Source organism: Saccoglossus kowalevskii, chromosome 7 (assembly GCF_978046115.1).
Source record: "Saccoglossus kowalevskii chromosome 7, keSacKowa6.1, whole genome shotgun sequence".
Lineage (NCBI taxonomy): Eukaryota > Metazoa > Hemichordata > Enteropneusta > Harrimaniidae > Saccoglossus > Saccoglossus kowalevskii.
Genome location: NC_140647.1, coordinates 4,529,579 through 4,542,846, shown reverse-complemented (window position 1 = coordinate 4,542,846; position 13,268 = coordinate 4,529,579). Strand labels below are relative to the sequence as shown.

Sequence of the window (13,268 nt, the reverse complement as noted above, 5' to 3'; positions counted from 1 at the left end):
GAGCTTCACCTTTTTGTATTAGACAGTCCTGCCCGGGATAGAATGTACAAAAGACGGGGTTTTATCAGAAATTCATCTTTAACGACAAACGTTACGGCAACAGCAGTAGTTGACATATTTAACTCGGACTAACCACATCTAAATCTGGTCGGTTAAATTATTCAGTGCCTTGGAACCATACTGCTAAATTATTTCTATATAGCCACACAACACGTAGAGTGTTCGTGTTTTTGTTCGTATTCTTTGCATTATTAAAAACAGTGCGATCATTTTTCTGAAATTCGAGATACAACTAACGCAGTTAGATTATCTATTTCAACCAGATACAATATATTGATATTACAAAATAATAATATTAGAACGCTCATGCAACCATAAAACATCGGCATGATTTTTACTATACATTTTAGATGGATATATTTTTGAAATTCGGGCTTATAGTGATTAATAACCACGATAAGGGGAATATAACCCCACACCAACAAAAAAGTGAACCAAAAATACAAATACAAGATTCCATTTTTAATGTGACGCAGTGACTGTCGTTAGAACTGCGTATCTGCACATACTAATTTTTAATTATTATCTTGTTCATTGCTTGATCTTACTTACAATGCGCGTACCACGCACTGTATACATTGAAATTATACGATAGTGAGGTACAGAGCGTGTCTTCATAGTGGACTATATTTACAATCCAAGCGAGTTAACTTATACCGCATACGTACGAGAAGTTAGCTCCACGCACCTTTTACTCGACAATGCCATTGACAATGGTAAACAGAACACCTGTATAGTGTGATAGCCAGCAGCACCGGACATTAGCATGTTCAAGCGAATCATGTCATAGGAAATGAACAATGTAGTGGATCCACTTTGGTAATTGCAGTTTTGCTATTGTAACGGTTACTAAGCAACATGATGTTGTTGCGGTTAGGAACTTTTTCTCGTTGAACGTGGCATAGTGCTGAGTACATACTTGAGATTGATCGAAACATGACAGACGATGCATGACCCAAGTCGTTTACAATATGGGCAGTTATTACCACTTTACACACGTGATGATTCAGAAACGGACAGTCGCAGTTTAAAATCTAGACATCGACCACCATGGCAACCAGGGTCTAACAACAGATGCATATTTGGAACATTCTTTGCACAGAATTATGATAAAACAAGCTGTTATTTTAATAGACTCTTTACGGATTTTTTTCAGAAAGTTACTTGTTCTACCAAAAATCACAAAGTGTTTCCCGATACTCCCACGCTCATCTAAAGATCGGTTTAAATGATCAGAATATTTTGTTCAGATAAATCGCATCATGTAAACCGCAGAATATGTCAGTTCAGATTTGTTAAATTTCACCAAAATTATTCTGACGGGATTAATTTGATGAGATAATTCTGATCATGTAAACATTATTTTTTCATCAGTCAAGTAATGTTGATAAAAGTATGTACAAAATGGCAGAGGTGATGGTGTACTCGGACACCAATGTCACGTGACAACACTATTTTAGGTATGAACAAATTGGCAGAGGTGATGGTGTACTCGAACACCAATGTCACGTAACAACAATATTTTAGGTATGATCAAAAGGGCAGAGGTGATGGTGTACTCGAACACCAATGTCACGTGACAACAATATTTTAGGTATGAACAAAATGGCAGAGGTGATGGTGTACTCGGACAACAATGTCAAGTGACATGGTGGTCTATTCAGTACGTTTTACGTGACATGTTTATAAATGAAAGCGTGTTTACAGGTATCGTGTAGCCCGTGGTAGGAAACAAGAGATTCCATTTCATATACTAATTTCCCCCGTGCTCTGCTTTGTACTCTATTTCGATGGAACTCGACACCAGATGTAGTATTCAGGCAATCCGTTCGCAATAAAGAACAGTGGAGGCCTGAGTTGCTGAAATTTTAATTTCTAAGCTCCCCAGTCCAAGCGATCGTATAAATTACTTAACAATTGTTCCCATGGCAAGTGTCCATTAAAAAGTGCATATTTAAATATTTACAGAAAAAAAAGCTGTTTCGCAATATTGTACAGCTCGGCTCACTGTGAGCTCGCTAGATAATCTGGTCAGTAAATATGTTGTATTTAGTAGTATATATCGTCAATATAACAAGAATATTAAATTATTTGATTGAATAATTCACGAGATAACATTGTGTGATGATGGTACTTATATTCTGCTGATACTCCTGTCGTTTTATATCAACCCCCTAGAGGCAAGTGGATATTGTTTGTTCCTATTTATGACGTCATTTTATTGTAGTAAAATATGTCGAAGCACGTAGTAGATAAATTCAAAAAAATATAGTCGTGACTTTAAAAATATTTTCAAATGTCAAGCATTGTATTGGCCCAGAGCCATATCACGCAATTGACAAATGGGCGCCGAAAATAAACATTTCTATTGGGATCAAACAGCTTGGTCTAATATCAAACGTCACTATTAGTCTCGGTCGCAGCAGTCGTCAGTCGTTGGCCAATGTAGTTTTCGATGTGATATATTATACTCGTCTAATAAAAAACATATTATATATTTGAAGGTAGCGCCATGCGATGCGGTTATCGTGACGGAAGCCATCATCGCCTACAATCTACTCACCTAACACAGCAACGATAATAAATATCCGTCTTTCAATGCACCGAATTCCGCGTACTTGGTATTACGAAAATCTCGACACGATACAGAAAACGCTGCGCTCGCTCCTACAGCGCCCACTTTACTGAGGAGAACCAAGGGAATTACGCGCAATATAAATTGCTGTATTTCAATTTGCAGTAATTTGGTATAGATTACGGAAAATTGGAGACAGCTAATTATCAATCTTGTCAGCGTTCATCGTTGTCGATAACCCTTGCTTGCAGACGGTGAATTAATGCAATGCAATGTACACCATCAACATTATGTTTTCTTCTTCTAGCCTTACTTCATATTCCCCTATTAGATACTAACACCCCTGGATATTAACCATGCCACGAGGCACGTACGACGGACATTGGCAAACATGGAAATCTAGAGGCCTTTGAGTAAATTAGAGTGAACCGATGCACGATCGAATGGCGTAGCATTTATTCGAGGAGTAATCACTGGCCCTAAAGCAAACCAATTACGGAGAATGCAAACAGGAAATACGAAACGCATGAACATCTCAATAACAACAATCCAATATATACGAAAATGTGTATGTGTGCGTCAATTTACAAATGGTCCATCATTCCTACTTCATTCCAAATCTGTAATATTACGTGGTATTACAGTCGAAAAGACCACACCTTGTCCGATGGCGACGACATGCTGTGGCACGAAAACCTTTATGTGTGACGTTGTTTTGTTTCGGAAATAAAATTGTATTTTGTATGATTGCTCAATGTTTAAATATTTGAAATGCACGTATGACGCAATATTCTAAGCTCAAGTCATTCATAGTTGCTGTGGAGTAGATGAGTAATTCAAACTGCTCTGCTGAACGACCTAGGCAGTATGGCGGCTCGGACGGTAGATGGATCATTCAAACTGCTGTGTTGAACGACCTAGACACAATTGTCATGTTTGCATCATGCTGGAATTTTAACACCACACTGCAAAAATGGGAGCAGGCGTGGGAACCCACGCCGACTCAAATTTCTTTGTTCCTGCATTACTATTTGTCCACGTAGTGTGAATTCATGTGCCAGCAGGTGTGAACTGACTTCTCGCCAAGGCTTAAATGGGGAGAGGGTAAAGGGAATAGGAGGGACGTTGGGACGTCATACCAGGTGCAGGTCTTGACGGATTGTTACGATAACCTAGCAAGGGGTGTCTCACGTGTCTTAATATTAAAGAACATCGAAGCTCAACTCCAGAAACTGACTGTGTCTGACTACATGGGTGTGTGAATGACTTCAGTGTTCCGTTATAAGGTCTTATGGTATCCCTACACTGTAGAAGCGAGTAATCCCCGAAATTCCCCTTTGAGCCACATTACACAATGGTGGCTGCATGAGACGGCAGTTGAACAATTCAAGCATAATTCAACTGCCTTGCTGACACTGTGGCGGATGGGACGGCGGATGAGTGATTCAACTTATGTGTTGAACCGAGGCAGTTTAATGGCTTGGGTGGTGAATGAATAACTCAACTGCTGTGCTGAACAGCCTACGTACTATCATGGAGGTAGAAAAGAGATTACTACCTCCATGGTACTATATGGTGGCTGGGTGGCGAAGAGTCGTCCCAGATTTGCTGTGTTGAACGACCTCCCGAGTGTGTCTGAAATGAAAGATTTATCGGGACATCCGTGTAAAACTGTTCACCGAGGGTACTTCTTCCCTAGATATGTGACTGTGTTATATCTCTCTACATTGTCAAACTGCCGCCGAGGTGCAACATACTTAGTGGTGAACATTCCATTGGTAACATTCATTTAGACAGCAATTGAGTAATAGGTGAGAATTCTGAATGAGAAATTATGTTAGCTTATTTGTAGCTCCTCCAGTATTGAAATCGCCATCTGTCATATACATATGGAGTTTTGTCGTCATTCATTATTAATCTTCACCGAGTCGCACGCAACTCTAGGCAAAAGTACCACGCATATGACAGAGCTGCAACGCAGTGGTGGGACGGGGCCGTGAATTGTTGACGCCTCGGTGTTTCGTTTCCCACAGATGTCAATCGTAAGCCGCACTTTGAGTAACGCGGATTGATTTATTTGTCATTTGTGACGTAACAGATGGCGTCCGTCATGGGGGTCGTTGACCGGTAATCAATTTTAGAGCAGCGTGTTAAGTGGACGAGCTTCCCATGCCGAGTTAGTACGGACACTCTAATTGAAACGTCAAAGGTGCATGAATCCTGTGGGGGGGGGGGGGCACTCCATCAGGCAAAAATAAAAGGAGCATATTATAATTTGAATATAAATTCTACTCAAATGCCTGAGTAAAAAGATAATATCGAGACATGTTTGGCAGATAGTTGTTGTTCTGGTCGCAAACTTGTGCGACATACGACAGAAGGAACTTCGCAGACAACTATATCTTGTACTTGCTTGTCGCAACATAAAGTTGCTACAGAGAGTTTTCGTCATAACGACTGTCGGTCAGTATCGCGAGATATAGCCATCCCAAGAGTAGAGACGACAATTGCCCGTTATTTCATCAGAATTAAATGACGTTTCTCAAATTCCCCAACTTCCTTTACTATATATTACAGATATCCCAAGATGTGATCGAACGCTAAACGATCCCCGGCTACATATAAAGAATGTATTTTTATGAATGCTAATTTTGCTGCCGTGACAACGCATACAAATCAACATAGCAGCACTCTCTGACAAATCTATCGGCATGTTCGTCATTTGTATGTTGGTTTTAGTTAATTTTCGGTTAATGAGTACGCAATCTGATTAAAATCTGATGTAGTGTACGGGCTTTAATTATTTTGGCTATAAACTTATTTTAATTTTATTTTGTATTACTTTTGTTATTAATGCCCTTTTATTTTATTATTTTACTTTGATTTTGATTTTGTGATTTTTTTTAATTCCGCCCTATCTACATCTGAACCGATGCCTATGTAACGAGATTTCAACGAGATCCACTATCGACGATTTTAGTAAACGAATCACAGACCTCCTTCTATAGCGCACATGATGACGTCACCGGGCAGAGTCTGATGGCAAACACACTCAAATAAAATGGCGGATTATACCGACAGAGAAAAACACGGCTTTTCGGTAAGTTTATCATTGTCAAATGCAACGAAAGTCATTTTTATGTTAATATTGTGGCTCGAATGGTTCGACTTTAGATCGTTATTTTGCATAGTTATTCTGGGAGTGACGATTTTGTTTCCACCGGTTCGACAGAACACCAGTGTCTTTTTCCAGTCGCCTGCCCTGGAGACGGGTGATGTTTTGTTGACGATCGGGCCAAAATCGTCTACGGTATTGAAGCCGTAGCTGTAAATATTCATCAAATTGTATCAACATTTTGTACATTATACAATAACACTTTATTAAAGTAATTGAGCTGATTTAGACTGGAATAAAATATTTTTTATTTGGAACACATCGCAATTGATCAGGAAATATTTGTTTGCTCCAATTGTCTGCGTCGATGCCGTGGGCCGGTGACCGCTATACAATTTAAAATCAGTTTGCATTGTTTACTATAGCTGTTTACAGTGTTCTAATCATTACGATTTACTTTTTTTTGTGCTTCCATTCTAGATAATTATGCTCAGTGATGTAAAATTGAAGCGATGACTGAATGAACGAACCTTGGCTGGCGAAGATGTATCTGGAAGTGTACACATTTGTTGGAAGTGAAAAAAATATTCAATGAAATGACACAAATTGTAAAATGCTGTGGAATTTCTTTTGCAAATAAAAATATACTAGCAATTTTCTATTAATGGTTTATTCAAGTGGGCAAAATATAAATGTACAGAATGATTGCCCGTATACACTGAAAAGTAAGCAACCAACAGCCTGTATAAAAGGGGGACTGTGATTGGCTGTTACTTACGCGAGATTTGAACGGGACTTACATAGGCGTCGGATCAGATGTAGGTAGGGCGGAATTAAAAAAAATCAAAATCAAAGTAAAATAATAAAATAAAAGGGCATTAATAACAAAAGTAATACAAAATAAAATTAAAACAATTTTATAGCCAAAATAATTAAAGCTCGTACACTACATCAGATTTTAATCAGATTGATGAGTACGGTGGAGTAAATTTTACTATTAAAATACTGTAAAGATTTGGTTGACAAAAAAGCTAAACAATTTTAAACCTAAACACGTCAATTTCTATCAAACATCGTAAGTGAGTGATTGATGATAATATGACTCACTCACTTATCACCATACAGGTGTCAACACGGTACTTGTGAATTTGCTGGACACCAGGACATGGTTGTGATATATATGTACTGGGAACACAGCAATTACTACGCCTAGACATTCACAAGCGTGGTCAATTACGTATATTATACGCACACAGCACTGCAGGCAATGTGTGAAGATTGTAGCGATACAGTTATTTTTATTTTCACAACAACAAAGGAAGTACGTTCAGAAAAAAGCTGTTAATCATTAAATGGTATATGCAATGTGCTACTAATCATTCAAAATAAAGATAAGGAAATGGGGATTGATTGATTGATCTTCATTTGATATATTGTTTGCGTTCTTTAAATGAATAGACAATAAGGTAACTATTTCCCATTCGTTTTGTAGCGGAGTATGAACTGTGTTACAGTAATTCATGGATAATTTAGTACTAGTATTTCAATTGCATAGAACGTAAACGGGTTACATTATTGGTTAATGTCTACTTCATACTTTTTGCGAAATTTGACCAGAAGACCATGTATCACTGTTTTTGAATTTCCTAATTTGCTAACCAATACTTTGTTTACCAATAATTTGTTAACCAATAATTGCTAACCAATAATTTGTTGCTAGACAATTATGTATGACTTTATACTGAAGCGTTTTCGAGTAGGTGTCTAAGGCAATCTCACGTGGGAGTCGTTTTTCGGTCTACAATCAATTATTTATGGTCTAAATTCCATAACTAACATACAGATTATTGGTGAAAATAATAATTTGTAACTACATCGCATTTATGAACTTTAAATTTTATCAACCACCTAACGGGAAAATTTATTATACAACTAAAACTTCAACTTACTTCAACTTACGTTCTGTGGGCGCTCATAACACTACAGTCGTTCTTTAGTATATTTTGGTCAGTAATCTTTTCTATAGATTGTGATTTCCACGAAGACACTGCTATTATGTGTTTTGAGATAAGCTAGCGTGACAACTTAGTCTGAATGTCGTTTGGGTATCAAATAGTAATCAAACTTGTTTCAGATTTTTTTTGGAGACAATCCTGGAAATTAGCTTCACATTCCTAAATTCGTTAGTGTATGCATCTATTTTTAGCTTCATGGTGTATGTATTTGAAATACAGAGTTCTATGACCTCACCCAGCAGTCAGTGTGTTTATTCCCGAACAGAGACAAGCCAAACCTCAACTGGAATATCAAGATTGAAGGCTTTCTAGAAAGCTGTTGGTTTAAAGCATACATAGTGACGCAATGATGACGTAGTGTTAATCCTCCTTGCTGTCCAACTTATTGAGGTTAAAGGTTATAATGTGCTTTGTTCCGGTACATTTTCAATCATAGGCGACTAACACAATCTACCTATTTGAGCTAAGCAATCAGATATAATGATAGCAAAAAATAGAAAAAAAATGTTTCATCGAGATTTAGGCGAGAAAACGTTGAAAGGGACCCTTCAGTTGCTCGATCGAGAATAATAGACTTGCACCGACACGTGTCAGGTGGTGTATTCAGTTAGCGTGTCAGTGATATCAACTATCATTTACGCTCAAAAGGAATGCAATTTTTGTTTCTGATTAGATACAATTATCCGAACATTATTGATGTAGATAGCTGCCTACCGATACTCACCATCGCTACTATACTATCAACGAGAATCACTTCCCTGCGACGGCTCAGTAATCTCTGCATCCATGACGTAATTGAGGCCACGATAATTACGTGTTAAGTTTCTTCGGAAATTTGAGATGGTGTAGTAAACTATACACAGAGCTATACAACATCATTTTATTACGTGATTTTGAGAAGCCTGTGCCGTGCTATACCCTTTTTAGCAAAATTTAACAAATAATTTAATTAATAAGGCCTTTGAGACAGGACATATGGCTGGCTATATCAGAAGACAGTGACTGTGCCCCTAGTTTAGTGATAATAAAATCAACAAGTTATTGACTATAACTTAAAACGCTTAGAGAAAGCGCTTTACAGGGCAGCATATTACTCGAACCACCCAGACGCTTTACGGCTATCGGATTCGTGATAAGACGTGGTCTATCACAGATTATTCGATTCATTGGCAAGACGGATTGAGTTGAATTGCGCCACCAGCGACAACACCGCGATTCACTACCTCACGATAAAAGCATTTTCCGTGTTTCATTTAATGAATGAATAATTGATGAAAGAAATTGAACTCAATTCACAGAAAACCGATGTAAATCTCGTCACGATTTAGACAAAGGGTATGGATTTTGCTAGTGACATTTTATTGGCTTTCAAGATTGTATTAGATTGAATTTGATTGTTTGCAATAATCATGCTACATGTCAGCCATGAACTCAATGAATGAATGAATGAATGAACGAACGAATGAATGAACGAACGATAATAAATAAATAAATAAATAAATAAATATATAAATACATAAATAAATAAATAAATAAATAAATAAATAAATAAATAAATAAATAAATAAATAAATAAATAAACAAACAAACAAACAAACAAACAAACAAACAAACAAACAAACAAACAAACAAACAAACAAACAAACAAACAAACAAACAAACAAACAAACAAACAAATAAATAAATAAATAAATAAATATCAACAGACAGAGCGCTTACTGTAATATATAAGCGTAAGATATAAATTCTGATCACATCGTGAAGTAATCACATATGTCAATCTCATGTTACGTTGTCGAATCCTCTTCCTGCAACATCTTGATTCTCACATGTTTTCTGAATCGAGGATACGTCTCGAATAATATCGACGACAGACATGATGATTTTGTTGCCCATGAAATGTGTCCGACTAATTGAATCGGAATAAATGTGGCATAATAGGATAATCCGAAAAGTCTCCAACACGAGTAACGTCCTTTTCAAATGTCGACTTAAACTGTCACGACTCGGAGACAAGCCGATAACTAGGGTATTGTGCGTATAGGGGCGTCATTTCTTTCTACGGTAGTTACAGGTGAAATGAAAACACTGTCACACAAGCTAAACACTTTACTTAGCAACAGAGAGGAAGGAAACCCCCTAAGTATATTTTACACTCAAACACTGGCAAACAACAGTATTTTATATACTTATAACGGCAAAGCAGGTAGCCACTTCAGAGAAACACTGTTAAGCAGGTTCGAACTAAAATGAATATTATACCATGTCATGTTCATTATACTTCATATACATTTTTATTTGTTACGAGTTTATACCAATTTTCGAGATACATAAGTGAAAAATATCATGACAAATGGTCAAAACTGGCATTTTTACAATGGTTTCTATAGTAAGATTATTTCTTCATATATATATCAATTTTTGAAAAGGTAATATATTATTATCGATATGAATCATAATATTGTGAAAATATTTCAAAATAATTACATGAGTTTCCAGAGCGATAATTATGAATTTTCCAATAGAAGGTTATCTCCACCACAATGCATTGCATATAAGTGCAGTAACACGCATGCCCATGAGTGCAACATTTGAATTTAGTCGAGATGAAGTACTTCAGATCCTGATTGACTCTTGAATTCACGAAATGATGCGTACACTGCGCGGTATTCTACGCAAGATTTCCAAGTCTAAAATTCACAAAGTACACTACTAGTAATTTAAAATGGGGCACCATCATATAAAAGCATTCACGTATCAAAAGATACTTATATGAATATTTCTAAGAAAGTCAGTTGGTATGGGGTATAGAAACTATGTTTTTTTTATGCTGATACGTTTGTAAACCAACGATCATACGTGAACGAGAAGGTATACAGTGTGTTCGCCCTTGGCTTGAGGGAATTGCATAGGCTCGTTAAACACAGCGATCGCAGGACACGATAATGACGAGATATCATCGACGAATGCACAGATAACGTAGCATGCGCGTGGAATAATAAAGAGCTACTACTAACTACTAAAATCTAACACACTACTACGAGGTGGATGAGTGGTGAGCGGAATTCGGTGAGAGCGAAACTTTCTCCTGCAAAACAGATTAAGAGTTGAACTTTCTGACTTTTAAATATAAATGTGAGCAACCGATATTCTACATACTCCAATTTATTTTTTTAAGTTAGAAATGTTAACTACCGTTTACGACAAGATGATTCAGTGAGCAAAATTTTGCTGAGTGCCGACATCATTTACCTATCATCTATTAGCAGTGCTGTGCACTTTAGAATATTAGCTTTAGAATATATGTCAGTTTTCTAATATCCGTCTCTATACGTCAATCATTAATGTGTCAGTGTGGTGAATTAAGATCGAAAACGCGAGCAAACTCGTCACGGTATTGTCCGCTCTGTCGCATATTAAAGCGGGGGAGTCGTCACCTGCGCATGCGTCAGATGACCATAGTGCGTCATTGTTTACAAACAAGCGTCTACCTATGAGTCTCTGCGTTTTTAGCGTGTGTTGTTATCGTCGCTTGGGACTCAATTTCCGCGCGTGCGCAGGTGACGACCATCCCACTTTAATGCATCACACTCACGAAGCAAGCATCCCTATTCAATTGGTCTTTGCGAACACATCTTTTCAGACACATTCACTCGTGACTCTGCTTGAAGAACAGGGGCGCACTGAGTAATAGTCAGACCACCACAAGACGTCAAAATACGTGGTCGCATGTATACAACTGTGCAAAGGTTGCACTGCCTCAGTGTACATTTGTTTTTTTTGTAAGATAGGAAGTATTTATTTTTTGCCATGGGAAAACGTATACTTAAAAGGTGTTTACAAAACCGCAATTCGCGAATTAATGTTCTGAGCAAAAGGTTTAAGTAATCGGCCATGAAGACAAAAACAATGTACGGACGTTCAAAGGAATGTCGTCACTCGGGATCAGGGGTTTGGCGCCTGATATTAGCGTTTAGAGTAGACCGTTATCAGCTCCAGCATGTGACCGAAGATGGTAGGAAATATGAGGAAATGATTTTTTACTTCAATTATTTTAGAGACAGACGATGTTGCGTTGTCGATGCGCAATTTGTTTAATTAATACATTTTTTTCTGTCGTTTTCAATGTAGGATAAGTATCTGTTCACAAAAAAATTAGCACCCTAAAGTCTCTAATAGCCAACCGAACAAATTAGTTGTTATCTCGATATTATCTTTGTAACTCTCTGTCACACGCGTTGTGAGACTAAGCAGTACGTGACTGTAATATAAAATGACGTGCAACGCAATCGATATGGGCGCCACCAATCACTGTAACTTGATAATATTCAATGTAATTGCAATCATAAATATCTTAACTAAAATCGAAATTAGAATGAAAAAAAGCTGAAAGGACAAAAAACAGCCGCAGATTCAAAGATAAACATCGTGGCGGTGGATATTACTACAGTCTACAAGTCGATAAAGACACGATCCAGTGTCAGCTTCGATATCATACCGGATTGGTTGATGAATCAGGGGAAAGGTCAAAGTTCGCGACTTTCATTAACCAATCAGAGGTCTTTTACTCATTCTTGCTGAGTGCAATTTATGGAGATTCACTAAAAATATCGCGTCTCCATAGATTTTAGAATTCGACCAGTAAGCGTAAGACCATTGTGAGTGTCCAAGAACAGACACAGTTGGTATACCCGTTTATTGGCAAATAGACAGAACCGCCTCCGCGTTAGGCGTGCTGGTCCATGGATGACGTAGCCAATCCTGCCTTGTTTCGGAATTGGACCCCACAGCGCAGCTGCAAATTGTGTGCACAAATAAATATTGTTTTGTGAGGAATTTTAACCAAATTATTATTACCAGACTAGTGCGTGATTTGAATATACACAGCTACACTAAACCACCGACATCTGGTAGCATCGCTTCATAAAGTATGTAAACGCCTACGGCGATTCGCACAGGCAAGGATATTCACTCAAAGACTATGACGGATAGAGACGCGGTTTGTCCAGTTCTTTACAGGTGATTGGATATTATGCAAGCTATCTTGTCGGAAATCTACTTCGTGATCCCTACTGGGGTTTAAAAAGCAATTATTTCTTCGGATCTGACTATTTCTTCGATCCCGAGCGCGCCCTGTAATAACACCGTAGATGATTGGCAAAGAATGTCGTGTATAGTCTGGGAATGGCAGTGAAAAAGCTAACACACCGAATACGGGAAAAATAAAAGTTACGATGCCAAATGTATATGTTAATAGGGAAACATATCATACACGACGTTCATTTTATTTGGTTAGTCTCGTTATATAGTGTGCAGAAATAAAAACGATTTTCATTGCAGTCACGTACATTAATAAGAAAGTAATATATGAAATCAGAATTCATTAAACATTATGAGACTCGATTTCTAAGACTCAAGAGATTTAACATTTTAAACAATACATGTGTTATTAATATTATCAAAATAAAATGATATTGTTTATTACAAAAACTGAGATACTTAT

At 37.4% G+C, this 13,268-nt stretch overlaps 1 protein-coding gene and 1 long non-coding RNA gene across 5 annotated transcripts in view; one reads left to right on the top strand and one right to left on the bottom strand.

Moving 5' to 3' along the window:
* LOC100375825 (calcitonin gene-related peptide type 1 receptor-like) overlaps positions 1 to 13,268 on the bottom strand; it is a 117,771-nt gene that overhangs the window by 27,613 nt on the left and 76,890 nt on the right. The window lies entirely within an intron of this gene.
* Positions 4,883 to 6,404, top strand: LOC146740193 (uncharacterized). The gene is made up of 2 exons (XR_014929955.1): positions 4,883 to 5,735; positions 6,231 to 6,404. It is a non-coding gene; the product is annotated as an uncharacterized LOC146740193 (long non-coding RNA).